This window comes from Rhagoletis zephyria, unplaced genomic scaffold (genome assembly GCF_001687245.7).
Source record: "Rhagoletis zephyria isolate East Lansing unplaced genomic scaffold, Rhagoletis_zephyria_1.1 Rzeph_scaffold_02650, whole genome shotgun sequence".
NCBI lineage: Eukaryota > Metazoa > Arthropoda > Insecta > Diptera > Tephritidae > Rhagoletis > Rhagoletis zephyria.
Window position 1 is genome coordinate 31,000 of NW_016159734.1, and position 14,242 is coordinate 45,241.

The window sequence follows — 14,242 nt, forward strand, 5'->3', positions numbered from 1 at the left end:
AACAGTCACAAACATGTCTGCCAAAGCCATTTCCGAAGCCTCTGGCAAGGATATATTAAATCGGCATTTGAATGTGAATGGACCTTCCGGTGCGGCTCAGTGTCGGTTTGCAACAGTGAACACCCAAACGGATTGGTCACAATTGTCCGTAAGGCATCCTTGGCTGCTGGACACGGTAAGTAGTACTCGCGTCGATAACCATTTAACAGCTACACAATAATAACAATCTCTTATTTACCTGTATATGTGTGAAAATAATTTACAGTACCCTAAATCGATTGAATGGCTTCTCTGATTTAGTACCATTTAGTAACACATTTAGTTTATACACTTCACACTTTTATTGCACACAATCTTGAAGCAGAAATATTTCAAAGTGTATGAAGTAAAGGTGGGCAGGGTAGAATATAATTAATATTACGAATACTAAAATTTACGTGATTTTAAATTAGTTTTATTATACAAAAAATCGTTTTCCATTGAACTTCAACACAGCCGGCAAAAATTTGCTTGTTCATCACGAAATTAAATTGTTATTGTTTTTTTTTTATTAAATAATCAATCAGCAATTCTCCTACATGTTAAATATATGCATTGGAATATGCATAAGTACAGTTATGTTCACAAAAATAGCAGCGCTTTACCTATACTGAAAAACCTCGAATAACGTGTGTAGTTTATGTCAATTAAAAACAATTTATTGATAAATACAAGGCAGGTAAAAGAAGAGTAATAACAGACAAAACTAGTTGTCTATTCTAGTTTTACAGTGCAGTTATTGTTCAAAATATGAAGTTCAAGTTGTTCAGAAAATAGCAGCACTGTATTTATTCATCTATTTATTAAAATAAAAGTGGTAGTTCCAGTTGTGAGTCGTTCATTTTGTTGTCCATTTAATACTTTGTGGCATGGCCAGCGTTTTTGATAACTGCGTGACATCTGCGTTGCATGGAGTCAACCAACTTTTGACACCTTGCAGTGGGTATAGCATACCAGGCCTCGCACACTTTTTCCCAAAGTTCTGCGCTGTTTTTAGGGTTAGCTACTCTTACTGCGTTTTTGACATCTCCCCACAGATTTTCGTTGGGATTAAGGTCCAGCGATTGTGCCGGCCCCTCCATTACATTGACTTTCTTCTGGCGAAACCATGACTTCACCCGCTTGCTAGTGTGTTTCGGGTCGTTATCTTGTTAATATACGCCATGTTGTCTTCGGTATATGGAAGTATAGTTCCCTCAAAGATGTCTATGTAAAGAAATTGGTCCATAAATTTTGTAAATCGGACCTACACCATAGTATGAAAGGCATGCCCAGACCATGATGGAAGCACCTCCATGTTTTACGGTCTTCACGGTGTACCTTGGATTAAAAGCTGTGTTGATTGGCCTTCTTACGAATTCGCGACAGCCTTTAGAGTCCAATAGTATCATTTTGCTNGGTGACAGCAAGCTTCAAATATTCATAAACTTTTGTGAAGGCTACTTGTTGCTGCTGCTGGTTAGAGATCGAAGATGCAAGTGTATTGTGGCGATGGCTGCGCTAAAAATTTTTGTGTTACCCGCAGTGCACATACTACATACAAACAGACATACACTTTAAAGACTGAAATTCCATGCATTCCAAAGCTATATATCTCATCGTATAAACGTTTTGAGTTGAATACAGGTTTTCGCATAGTCAGGCGCAGCCAAAACTATATACATACATACTTATGTATATATGCGTACTCAAAAGCCGCCACAACAGCTTTTCATTCAATAAAATAAACCCAAATTATTGCTCACGCGATTATACATACATACACATATGTACATATGTATGTACACTACCCGCCACTTGAAAAGCGCACTTTTTTGATTCTCAGTATGGACATTTTTCCTTTTATTTAATACTCATTAGCTTAAAAAAAATAGCAGTCTACAACAAAAACCATGTAAATCCAATTTTCGCACTTTATACAAATTATAAAAAAAATCAACAAATGGATGCGATATTCAAGTGACAGGCAGTGTATAAGTTAATAATATTTTTAGAAAAATTTCAATTTGCTGAAAAATACTGTTTATTTTTTTGTATTTTTTTTTTTTTTGTGCCCGGTGCTACTCATTTTCTTCCATATAAAACTTTTGCCGAACATACTTTGAATGAAAAAAATGCGCGACAAAAAAAAAATTTTTCGAAAAATATTCTTAACTTATAAACTGCTGCCACTTAAAAACTTTTTGGAGATTTTCTTAAATTTGCATAAAGTGTGCAATCCGGATTTACGGTTGTTGTTATAATAATAGATTGGTTTTTGTTATAGAATATGCTATAGTTTTGATTCAAAATTAATGAATACATGTTATATAAACAAAAGGAAAGCTGTTAACACTGAAAACCAAAAGAGTGCGCTATTCAAGTGGCGGGGAGTGTATATATACGGCGACAATTTTGGGGGGACAGTGTCGATTTTGAGGAAGTTTTCCCGCTGATAATTTTTTACTTGATAAAGTGCGGTAATTTTTTAATTGATAAAGTTAAATGGACGAAATTCGAGGATGTTATCGAGTATATATAAGTCCTAAACATATATGTATTTTTTTCAAAAACCAATATTGCGAAATTTCAAGGATAAAATTTTAAAGCAACAAAAAATTGAATCTTATTTAATTCTACAGAATTTCCTCTGAGTGAAAAACGCAACTATATTTGGTCCATGTTTTCGCGAATATATGTATTGGCTTTGTGTGTAAAATTTATTATTGCACGATGATATACCTCAGGGATGGAAAGTCAAAATATCAAAATGTGCCTAATGGTCTTCTAAAATAGTGCCGAAAAGAAGATGAAAGTGCCACAAAATTAAATTTCTTTTAAGGCGTTTTAAGAACAATATATTTTTAGAAATAATATTTTTAAAATACACCGAAGTAATATAATAATTATTATTTAAATAAATTTTTACAGTAAACCACTTTTACGAAGGATTCCTTAGACACACTACATATACATAAATTCATAGTAAAATTTCACAGAATTCCAATTACGGAGGGAAAATACACCGAAATATAGCTACGTATTCTAAAATCTTTACACGCATATGTACATATGTAACTACCTATGTATATGCGAAATAATGGCAGTCAGACATTTTGACCAGTTTCGCAGATTCTTTTCATTGATTATTTTTTTATTGATTTTATATAAAAGTCTATTTCATAATTTAATAAACACAATACATGTACACAATCGGAATTGCAAACTTTGTACAAAAATTATAAAAATTCAGCAGGTTTTCGCAACAACAAACTTTGAATTCTGAATTTTTAGGGAAATTCCAAGTTTTTGATTTTATGCATTTTATTCCATATAAAATGTGCTCGAAAATTTTTGAATGGATGAAAATGTATGACACCGTCAGAAAAAAAAAATATCAAAAATCATTGGGATATTGCAAAACTTACACTTTTATTTAAAGGACTATAAAACTGCAAACTTGGAATCTTTTTAAAAATTCTGAATTAAAAGCTTGTTGTTGCGAGAATTTACTTTTCATACTGCGAATTCACAATAGAATTCAGCGGTTTGTAAATATTTCTCTCGGCGCTTATTTTAATTTTTTAGTTTTTTTTGTAATTTTTAATCTATAATTCTGGATTTCCACTAGGCATTAAATGGCAAAAATGACAAATGACAATGTTGGGCATTAAAAAATTATCGTGTCATTATGTTAAAAGAATGGCCATAAAGTTCTTTTCCACATGGCATACATTTTTTGCCATTTCAATGCCTAGTGGAAATTCGGCATAATGTGGTATGTAATTTTTTGTTATGTATTAGCAATTTATGGTAAATTTATATATGTATTTTACGATTGTGCCAAAAGTACCTCTGAAAATTAAAGTGCCAAAAATTGCACTACTGTGCCTACTTTTCCATCACTGTTATACATACGTATTAAATAAAAACGAAATATAGTCAAGAAAAGTAGTTCATATTATTGCCGTCAGTGCAAATTACAAATCCCGAAAATCCTGGAATTATTATTTATCATGCGTGGAATGCATTACTACTTTTCCCACTGGGTATGTATGACAGTCTCTACACTTGACATATAGATAACCGATACGCCCAATTTTGTTCGAAATACATATGTAGGTACTTATTATTAGCTAAACGCACACCGTGGCATTATGACACTATAATCTACATATTAAACAATATACTAGCCGTCATCGATTCCGCCAACAGTTAGCGAGTAGCGAATCGAACGAACTCAATGAGGTGCAACCAAACTAGCTATCGTCGTATCACTGCTAGCTAACTTTGTTATTGCTTGCACATGCAAATTTCATCTTTAAGCGACCGAAACTCGAAACATAACGCGCAGAGAAGGGGTGAATCGATGACGGCTACTGCTGCACAACTTAGAACAGGTAAAAGCCAAGATTCGATGGAAAGTATGAAAAAACTTCTAATCATTAACCAAACAAGATAAAACTAAAAAGTGGGCCAGTGTCAAGGACATGCATAGTATGCACTTGCAGCTGGGGCAATGGGATCTCATCATTCGTATTCGACGAGGACGTGGAAAAAAAAAAACAAAAATTTGTGCACCAAAAAATTGTATCCACAAGTGCAGAAATGAAAAAAGTACAGTTGGAACTTGGAATAATGAGTCCAATAATCTGGCCCCTCATTCGAATTGGAAATCATGAAACAGCCATGAATCGAAACACTACAATACACAGCGAATTGCACCGAATGCGGTGTATTGTACCACGAATTCCAATTGTTTCCCCATCTACATTTTTTTTTGGCTTCGCTTACTTTTTCCACTATCGCTGTCAAGAGAATCGACCAACCAAAATCGTTCCCACTCATAGGCAATTGCCAAGAAAATTTTGGGCGCGCGCAAAAGGGGCTTAACAGGAATTTTGTTGCCAGCTCCATTGTGGGGCTGTGCGGTGGGCAGAGATATAAGGCGGCATACACTTCAGCTACCGATTATACGTATGTATGTACGAATGTTTGGAGAAAAATATTTTCCATCCACTGTCAAACGCAATGTTGCATGTTAATTCAATTATATCTTAAATTATTTAACTTTTTTCAGCAATAAACTAATCGTACTTTAATCATAGCAACAAACATACACACGCCAGCACATACACACCTCGTTGTCGACGTAGAGATTTCTGATTTTTCACTGTCATTTCAGGTGAAAATTCTTTCCCTCAGGATTTTCACTTTGTTTTTATGGATTCGGAATCAACGCCAATTGGTTAAATTAATACACACACATCGAACATTTAATAAACATTTTATCAGAGGTTTTAATTAGCGATATTTACCTTTTAAACAAAAAATTAAAAGATTTTACGCGACTAACTTCACTAAATCGCGATTTACGAACATGGCAGTCGAGCGAATTGAAACGAATGAGAAAAGAATTGATGGAGTGTTGCCACAAGTGCAGAAGTAATCTGTGACGTTGCCAGCAAGTTGAAAGAAGATGAACAAAAAGTAGAACTGAAAGCAATATAAGTCACACAGAGATGTCGCTATGTAGTAAGGAATAGGAAACGAAACTTGTGTTAATTTATAGCTAGATATTTCGTTATTTATGTAATTGGCTGATTTATTTATAAGTTTTTCCAGCAAGAAATGGTTGAAACCATGATAAAAATATAGTAAGGTAGAACCGCTGAGAGTCACTTTTAAAATTCTTGACGTTTCCAAACAATNCGGAGTGTTGCCACAAGTGCAGATGTAATCCGTGGCGTTGCCAGCAAGTTGAAAGAAGATCAACAAAAAGTAGAATTGAAATCAATATAACTCACACAGAGATGTCGCTATGTAGTAAGGAATAGGAAACGAAACTTGGGTTAATTTATAGGTAGATATTTCGTTATTTATGTAATTAGCGGATTTATTTATAAGTTTTTCCAGCTAGAAATGGTTGAAGCCACAACATTCAACTTTGTTTATTGTTTTCAATTTAGTGAATAGTTGAAAAGACGACTTTTTGTGAAAGCTATAGCCGCCTCCGATTCGCCACTTCTCTGCTTGCTCGTTTCGACGGTGGAGTGGAAGTTCGACCTGCATATCTTGGCAGCCGTGATAAACATGTGTATGTAAACTCTTTAAGCCTTTTTGTAGAAATATTTAAGAATGGATATTGCAATTTGTTGTTGTTGCAACATCATAAAGATGCTGGAGTGACTGTCCGTCGACAGATATAAATCTGTCCAGTCAAGTTATAGTTAAAAATTAGTCATCGGCATGGTGGTCAGTTTCCTTTGAAGGCAAAGAGAACGGTTGCTAGGGATTAAGATGAAGATAGAAGAAGAATGATTAAAATAAAGGTAATTAGGCGTATCACAATTCCGAGTGAACTCCCGTCGTGAAAAAATCTTCCGTCACGAATTCGGGAGAAATGCTATCAGCAATTCCGACGTATTCATAGTTAGTGCTGCCTTTGAGTTTTGTTTGTTTTTATGTTTTGGTTTAATAATTCTAAATTAAAATAAAATAAATCACAGTAAAATAATTTGAAATCAGTGATACCATTCTCACGATTTTCGAATTTGCTGGAGAATTTCGTAATCACGACGGAATTCTTGCACACTTACTCCTTTTATATTACTTCTTATCTTAGGAATTTTCGGTTCGCTGATTACGAATCTGAAGATTTTTACCAAAAAATCGGTAGATTACTGGGGGGTTTTCGAGGTCTCTCATTACGAATCGAAAATCATTTACCAAAAATTCAAAATGACGGATCCAATACGCCGGACGAAACATTTAAAAAATTGTAACACTTCATAATTATCTGTTTTTTTTGATAATCATTATTTTTGAAATTGTTACAAAAAAACAACATGTTGTAAGCGTCGTGAAGAGATTTTGGTATACTCACATCTGTATTTGTATTATACAGGCATTTTCTGCGAATCGTACGATTTCAAATCGGTGCGATTTGCAAGTATTTTTTTTATATTTGTGATCAAATTATTAAATGTTTCAAATGGAATCTGCTAGAAACACATCATTTACGTTATATATATATCGATTTAGTGCCAAATTTGTCCTCTTTGTTATAAATCCTCCGAAATAAATTTTGTAAATCGCTCCGATCTGAAATCGTACGATTTGCAGAACATGCCTGATAATCTACAATGATATTTGTTTTTAAAGTTTCACCAATATAAATTAAAAATAAGTAATATTTTAGTTTTATTTTTTCGCTTAAGAAAAATNCACAACATTCAACTTTGTTTATTGGTTTTTTAATTTAGTGAATAGTTGATAAGACGACTTTTTGTGAAAGCTACAGCCGCCTCCGACTCGCCACTTCTCTGCTTGCTCGTTTCGACGGTTGAGTGGAAGATCGACCTGCATATCTTGGCAGCCGTGATAAACGTGTGTATGTAAGCTCTTTAAGCCTTTTTGTAGAAATATTTAAGAATGGATATTGCAAGTTGTTGTTGTTGTAACATCATAAAAATGCTGGAGTGACTGTCCGTCGACAGATATAAATCTGTCCAGTAAAGTTATAGTTGAAAATTAGACATCGGCATGGTGGTCAGTTTCCTTTGAATGTAAGGAGAAGGGTTGCTAGGGATTAAGATGAAGATAGAAGAAGAATGATTGAAATAAAGGTAATTATAAAGAAAAGAATATAGATTCAGGCCTATCACAGATTCCGAGTGCACTCCCGTCGTGAAAAAATCTTCCGTCACGAATTCGGGAGAAATGCTATCAGCAATTCCGACGTATTCATAGTTATTGCTGCCTTTGAGTTGTGTTTGTTTTTATGTTTTGGTTTAATAATTCTAAATTAAAAAAAAATATATCACAGTAAAATAACTCGAGAATTTCGTAATCACGACGGAATTCTTGATAGCGATTTCGCGACGTGACAACGTCAGGATCTCCGAGGGAATTGATGATAGGCCTGCTTATCATGTCATCGTGCCTGACACCATCTAGGTGAATATGTAAATGAAGACAAAGGTTAAAAGCAAAGATATAAAAGATAAAAAAATCAAGACCAATAGATATAAAGATACGAGTAAAGATAAAGGAAATCAGAAAAGATAAACGTAATTAGAATGGAAAGAGTGGAGGTAGGGATCTAGATAGGAAAAAGATTAAATATAACCTTAAGAAAATGTATAGGTATATAGTTTCACTTCTCCAGTGTGGCCCGGGCGCATTTACTCTTTTTATATTACTTCTTATCTTAGGAATTTTCGGTTCGCTGATTTGGATCTGAAGATATTTACCAAAATCATTTACCAAAAATTTAAAATGACGGATCCAATACGGCGGACGAAACATTTAAAAAATTGTAACACTTCATACTTATCTGTTTTTTTTTTGATAATCATTATTTTTGAAATTGTTACAAAAAACAAACAACATGTTGTAAGCGTCGTGAAGAGATTTTGGTCTACTCACATTTGTATTTGTATTATAATCTACAATGATTTTTGTTTTTCAAGTTTAACCAATAAAAATTAAAAATAAGTAATATTTTAGTTTTATTTTTTCGCTTAAGAAAAATGATTACTCCACGTACTATCTTTTCAGAGGTAGCGCCCTAATAAAAGGAATAAGTAAAATTTTTCAGGTGCAAATTTCCGTTTGTTGCATCTATATGGCCTTTTAAACTTTATAAATAGCCATTATTTTTAAAAGGAAAAAAAAAAACTCAAGAACAATTATTATCTCTAAAGCGAAAAAGTAAAAATCAGAAACAATCAATATTTCTTATAATCAACCTAAAAACCTATAAAAAGTCAAAATAAAATAACGAAATAGGCAGGAAAAGGCACTGGAAATCGCAAAAAAGGCAAAAGAAGGGCACTAGAAAAGACTAAAACCGAAAGTTTTCAAAAAATATATTTATTTTACAAATGTTTATTTTTGTACAAGTAACAAGTAATTTTTAAGCAAGAAACAAAACCGACTTCAATTCTCATAAAAAAATTTCAGATTATCGTTAATTTATTCATGATCCAATGATCGGATTTAAACCAAATTAGTANAAAATTTCCGTTGGTTGCATCTATATGGCCTTTTAAACTTTATAAATAGCCATTATTTTTAAAAGAAAAAAAAACTCAAGAACAATTATTATCTCTAAAGCGAAAAAGTAAAAATCAGAAAACGCTCATTATGCCATCGGAAAAAGATAAAACAATCATTATTTCTTATAATCAACCTAAAAACCTATAAAAAGTTAAAATAAAATAACGAAATAGGCAGGAAAAGGTACTAGAAATCGCAAAAAAGGCAAAAGAAGGCACTAGAAAAGACTAAAACCGAAAGTTATTCAAAAAATATGTTTATTTTAGAAATGTTTATTTTTTTATAAGTAACAAGTAATTTTTAAGCAAGAAACAAAACCGACTTCTATTCTCAAATAAAAAATTCAGATTATCGTTAATTTATTCATGATCCAATGATCGGATTTAAACCAAATTAGTATGGGACCACCTGTGAGGTAACACCTTTGCTTTAAAAAAGAATTATAAAAATCGGTTNTATCGTTAATTTATTCATGATCCAATGATCGGATTTAAACCAAATTAGTATGTGAGGTAATTAGTACCTGTGAGGTAACACCTTTCCTTTAAAAAAGAATTATAAAAATCGGTTGACTTGGTCCAAAGTTATGCGGTAACATATATAAAAACAAAATATATTCCGACGAATTGATAACCTCCTCCTTTTTTGAAGTCGGTTAAAAATCAGAAATAAAAGATAAAATTTGGTTGTAATTTTTCCGATCAAAATAAAAGTTAAAGTGATACTTGTATTTTAATGGCCTTATTCATAAAAAATAAAGTAGGTTTAAAGAGCTTTATAAAATAACGTTTTCATACATTTTTCAGTTTATAAACTTTTTTTAAAGCTACTTTATTTTTTATGAATAAGGCCATAAATATCGATGAAAAAATAACGATTATTAATCGAGACTTTGTTTTGAAAAAAAGCATAACAGTATCATATAGTAATTAGAAAACAAATACAATTTTGACTGTCGGCCAGCTAGATTTACGATTCCAACTACCGTGGGACTGTGTATTTGTGTGGTAAATTATTTTTTATTNGCTTTAAAAAAGAATTATAAAAATCGGTTGGCTTGGTCCAAAGTTATGCGGTAACATATATAAAAAAAATATTCCGACGAATTGATAACCTCCTTCTTTTTTAGAAGTCGGTTAAAAATCAAAAATAAAATATAGAATTTTACTGTAATTTTTCGGATCAAAATAAAAGTTAAAGAGATACTTGTATTTTAATGGCCTTATTCATAAAAAATAAAGTAGGTTTAAATAGCTTTATAAAATGACGTTTTCATACATTTTACATAATTTTTTATGAATAAGGCCATAAATATCGATGAAAAAATTACGATTATTAATCGAGACTTTTTTTGAAAAAAAGCATACAGTATCATATAGTATTTTAAAAATAAATACAATTTTGACTTTCGTCCAGCTAGATTTACAATTCGAACTACTGTGGGAATGTGTATTTGTGTGGTAAAATTTTTTTATTAAGTTTATAACAACAAAATATGTAATCTGAAAAATAATAATTTTTATTCATAACTTAAATTACGTAAGAAATCGTCCATGACTACTCAACACGTCAACTTAGCCAGAAGTGAAAATAATATTTTCATTAAAAATTAATGTTTTTACGAGCGCTAACTGAAAAAAGAAGATAGGAGGCTGCAATTTCGCCACGACTCTTTTTTGTGACCGGCAAAGAAATTTTCATACAGGATCTAAGGAAAAAATTGTCGTTTTATTTGGCACAGTCTATGTCTGTATGTATTTTACTTTCACACGACCAAAAAGTCAAACCTTTTATCGCTGCACGGCTATTAACTGCTTTCAAACTGTGCTAATTGGTTTTTAAAAATTTCAATCAGTCACAGATAACTTCAGGGCCAAAACTGCACAGGTAAAAACGATTTTCTACGCGTCCATGTAACCGTCAAATCGCACACAACCTGCGAGAAATGACATTAGAAGTCGGTGCCTCATCTTCCTTCGAATTGAAATAAAATAATAAAACAGTGCCAGCCCTCCTAATGCAGCCACTGGTGCTTATGCACTTTACTAATATACGTTCGTTTCATGAAAATGTGGTCATAATCAGTGTACACTTGGTTTTCCCAGCAGGGTATGTGAATTCACTGCATCCTACGGGTATATGTCTGACTCATTGAAAATGCGCATACATACATACATATTGTGCATACATGCATATGCACCAACATACACAAACTCTGTCCTGAAGCGCCAGCAGTTCCATGAAGACAAAGATCGAAACATTACCTGCAAACAAACTTACAAGAATTTGTTAACAAAAAAAAAAACGCACGGACTTATTGGCTTAGCGCCACCAGCAATCGAATTGCTAGGAAAATCCATTCGTACTATATATCGAGTATGTACTTACATATGCGCACATGTCAATTTAGTATGTATGTTTGCATGTATGTACATTAGGGTGGTCCAAAAATGCATGTGAAAAATTTAAGTAGGAATTTTTATGCTCGCACCCCCTAGGATTTTTCTATACCGAAAAAAGGAGGTCCTTATTTTTTTATTTTGAAATCAAAAAATATTTGAAGGTCGCTCAAAGAGCCCAAAGTTTTCCATGTATTTTATATAGGGAAAAACAACTTTTCGTAGAAATGGTAGGGAATAGTTAAAAATTAATATTTTCCTACCAGAAAACTCTGTTTATCTGCAAGAGATTCCCATTAATAATACCCAATTGTTTATTTAACCTTTTTTTTATCGCAACTATAATTTATAGGTCCGCCAAAAACCCACAAAACCCCCGAAAAATGCAATGGGGCGACCAACAAAAAATCGTTAGTATTAAAAAATGGTTAAACAATTATTGAAAGTCTCCTGAAGAGAACCAGAGTTTTGCGATCGAAAAATATTGGTTTTCAAGAATTCTATACCATTTCTACGCAAAGTTTTATTTTTCCCTTATAAAAATACATGGAAAACTTTGAGCGCTTTGAGCGACCTTTAATTATTTTTTTTATTTCAAAATAAAAAAACAGGGGTATACTTTTTCGATATAAACCATCCTAGAGGATAAGAGCATTACAATTCCGACTTTACTGTTTTTGGGCCACCCTATTGTACATCCATGGATACATTCTATAAAATGTGTTCTGGTTCACTGATGAGAGACAAGAAGAAGATGGCTTCAAAGCATACATATGTATGTATATGTACATATATCTTAGATTGCTTATATTTTTTGGCGGATTGTGAGGACCACAAATACATATGTACAAATGCATTTAATTGCGCGAATATACCTTTTATTTGATAAGAGGCAATCATATATTTCCAATGTTTTCAGTCTATGCATCTTAGTTATGCTACAGGGTATAGCATTTGACGCCTTATTCCAGTATCCTTCACTAAATAAGTCAAGATTTACGAAATCATGTGCATCAAACGTCGCCTTTGTTGTAGAGATTCGCGCCTTTTCCACTATCCGTGCTTACTTGTAACCGGATTATGGTAGTCTTATGCTAAATGCCCGAGATTAGACTTGAGGATTCCCACTAAGTCCTTTCTATTTACAACTTAGGGCAGCTATTATTTTCTATATGATAAACATGACTCCTTGCGGAAGTTCACTGACAGAACACTGGACACCGCCAGATTTGGAGCGCCTTACCTATACAGATTATTGTAGTAGCTGAGATGAGGATGGGACTGAATCTATTCAGTACTCAAGAACTCGTTTCTGAGACTACGTCGTCGATCTTGACGCCAGTCTTATTGGATAGCCTGCCTGGAATGGTCAAAAGATCTGAATTTTTCAAAAGGGTGCAGTTAAAGAATTTGGGGCGAACTTAACTGGCCACTACACTGCAACAGATCTAAGAATTTTGTTTACGGCTTGCCAAAACTCGAAGGTTTTTGAATCTGACCCCTTTGCGCAAATTCAAATACGAAAAAGTCATAACTAATAAAAAATTCAAAATTAACTTTTTGATTTATATGATGGATTTCATCGAATTAGGTACAACTCCCCAAATCATCATCCTTTGGATTTCAGGTGACGATGTACATATATACATACATGCATCGATATGTTAGTGCGTATTAGATATTTACATATTCATCCGATATCCTTCGACACCGCTTCATCTCATACACAATAAATAGCACTTGAAACCCTCACATAAAATATATATATATATATATATATATATATATATCTACATATAAATGTGCATACATTTATACATATAAACATTTCCAGCAAGCGGCAGTGATGCTCTCCAGCAGATGCCATCTACGATCGTTTACTCTTGCTTTTGTAAGCAGCGTCTCTATAGATACGAACGAAACGATCTTTCAGATACACTGCTCTGACAAGCCAAACAAGTTATTCCACATACATACATATGTATGAGCATACATATACATACATACATATATACATATAAGTACATATTTTTGTATATCAGTGTTCCAATCTTCTTGCACTCGGGCTTGTACATGGACAATATGTACATTAGGCTGCGTCGTTTTTCATAAAAAAACTGTCATTACTCTTCTGAAAGCTTATTTTGAGAGGATTTCGATGCCATAAAAACTTCTGTTCTTGATACGCCATTAAATGTGTCTTCTTCATCATTTGCTTTACGACCCTGGCACTGTGATATAATACAAAGGGTGGTCTTATATAGGTATTTTTTTCTAATCATATGTCATTTTGACCAAGACAGCTCTTTTCCACTGGGAAGTCTGTATCGAATCTCCACGGAACGTTTGAACAACGGTGGGAAATAATGGAAAAAAAGAAAAGAAGTTTTGGCCGCGGTTCCCGCCGTCGTACGGTGGCGAGAGGTGACGAGAATTTTTCTGCCGTAGACGAGAGTGTGCGACCCAGTTCTGGAACATCGACTTACCATAGACCGTCAAAAAAATTTCACGCACCAGCCTCATGCGAATTTAGCACGAAGACCTCGAATTAGCCGCTCACAAGGTCTAATTGAAAACACAAGATTATCCGCTTCGTTATCGCATCTCAGTTTGGTCCTTGGAGCAGCTCGGAATGGGCAACGATTTTGCTCGAAAAATTACTTTTGCTCTTTCGAATCAACCAATAATACATAAACCGAAAAAATTTGAGTTTGTTAATTTTTTTTTATTAAGTATTTAAAAAGAAGCCACTATATGTACCA

At 33.3% G+C, this 14,242-nt stretch overlaps 1 long non-coding RNA gene across 1 annotated transcript in view; it reads right to left on the bottom strand.

Annotated features, from left to right (window-relative positions):
* The window catches only part of LOC108367361 (uncharacterized), a 34,566-nt gene extending 29,130 nt beyond the window's left edge, over positions 1-5,436 (bottom strand). The window contains exon 1 of the long non-coding RNA XR_001848240.1: positions 5,159-5,436. This is a non-coding gene — a long non-coding RNA (uncharacterized LOC108367361). The remainder of the gene's footprint in view (positions 1-5,158) is intronic.
* Between the last annotated feature and the right edge of the window lie 8,806 nt (positions 5,437-14,242).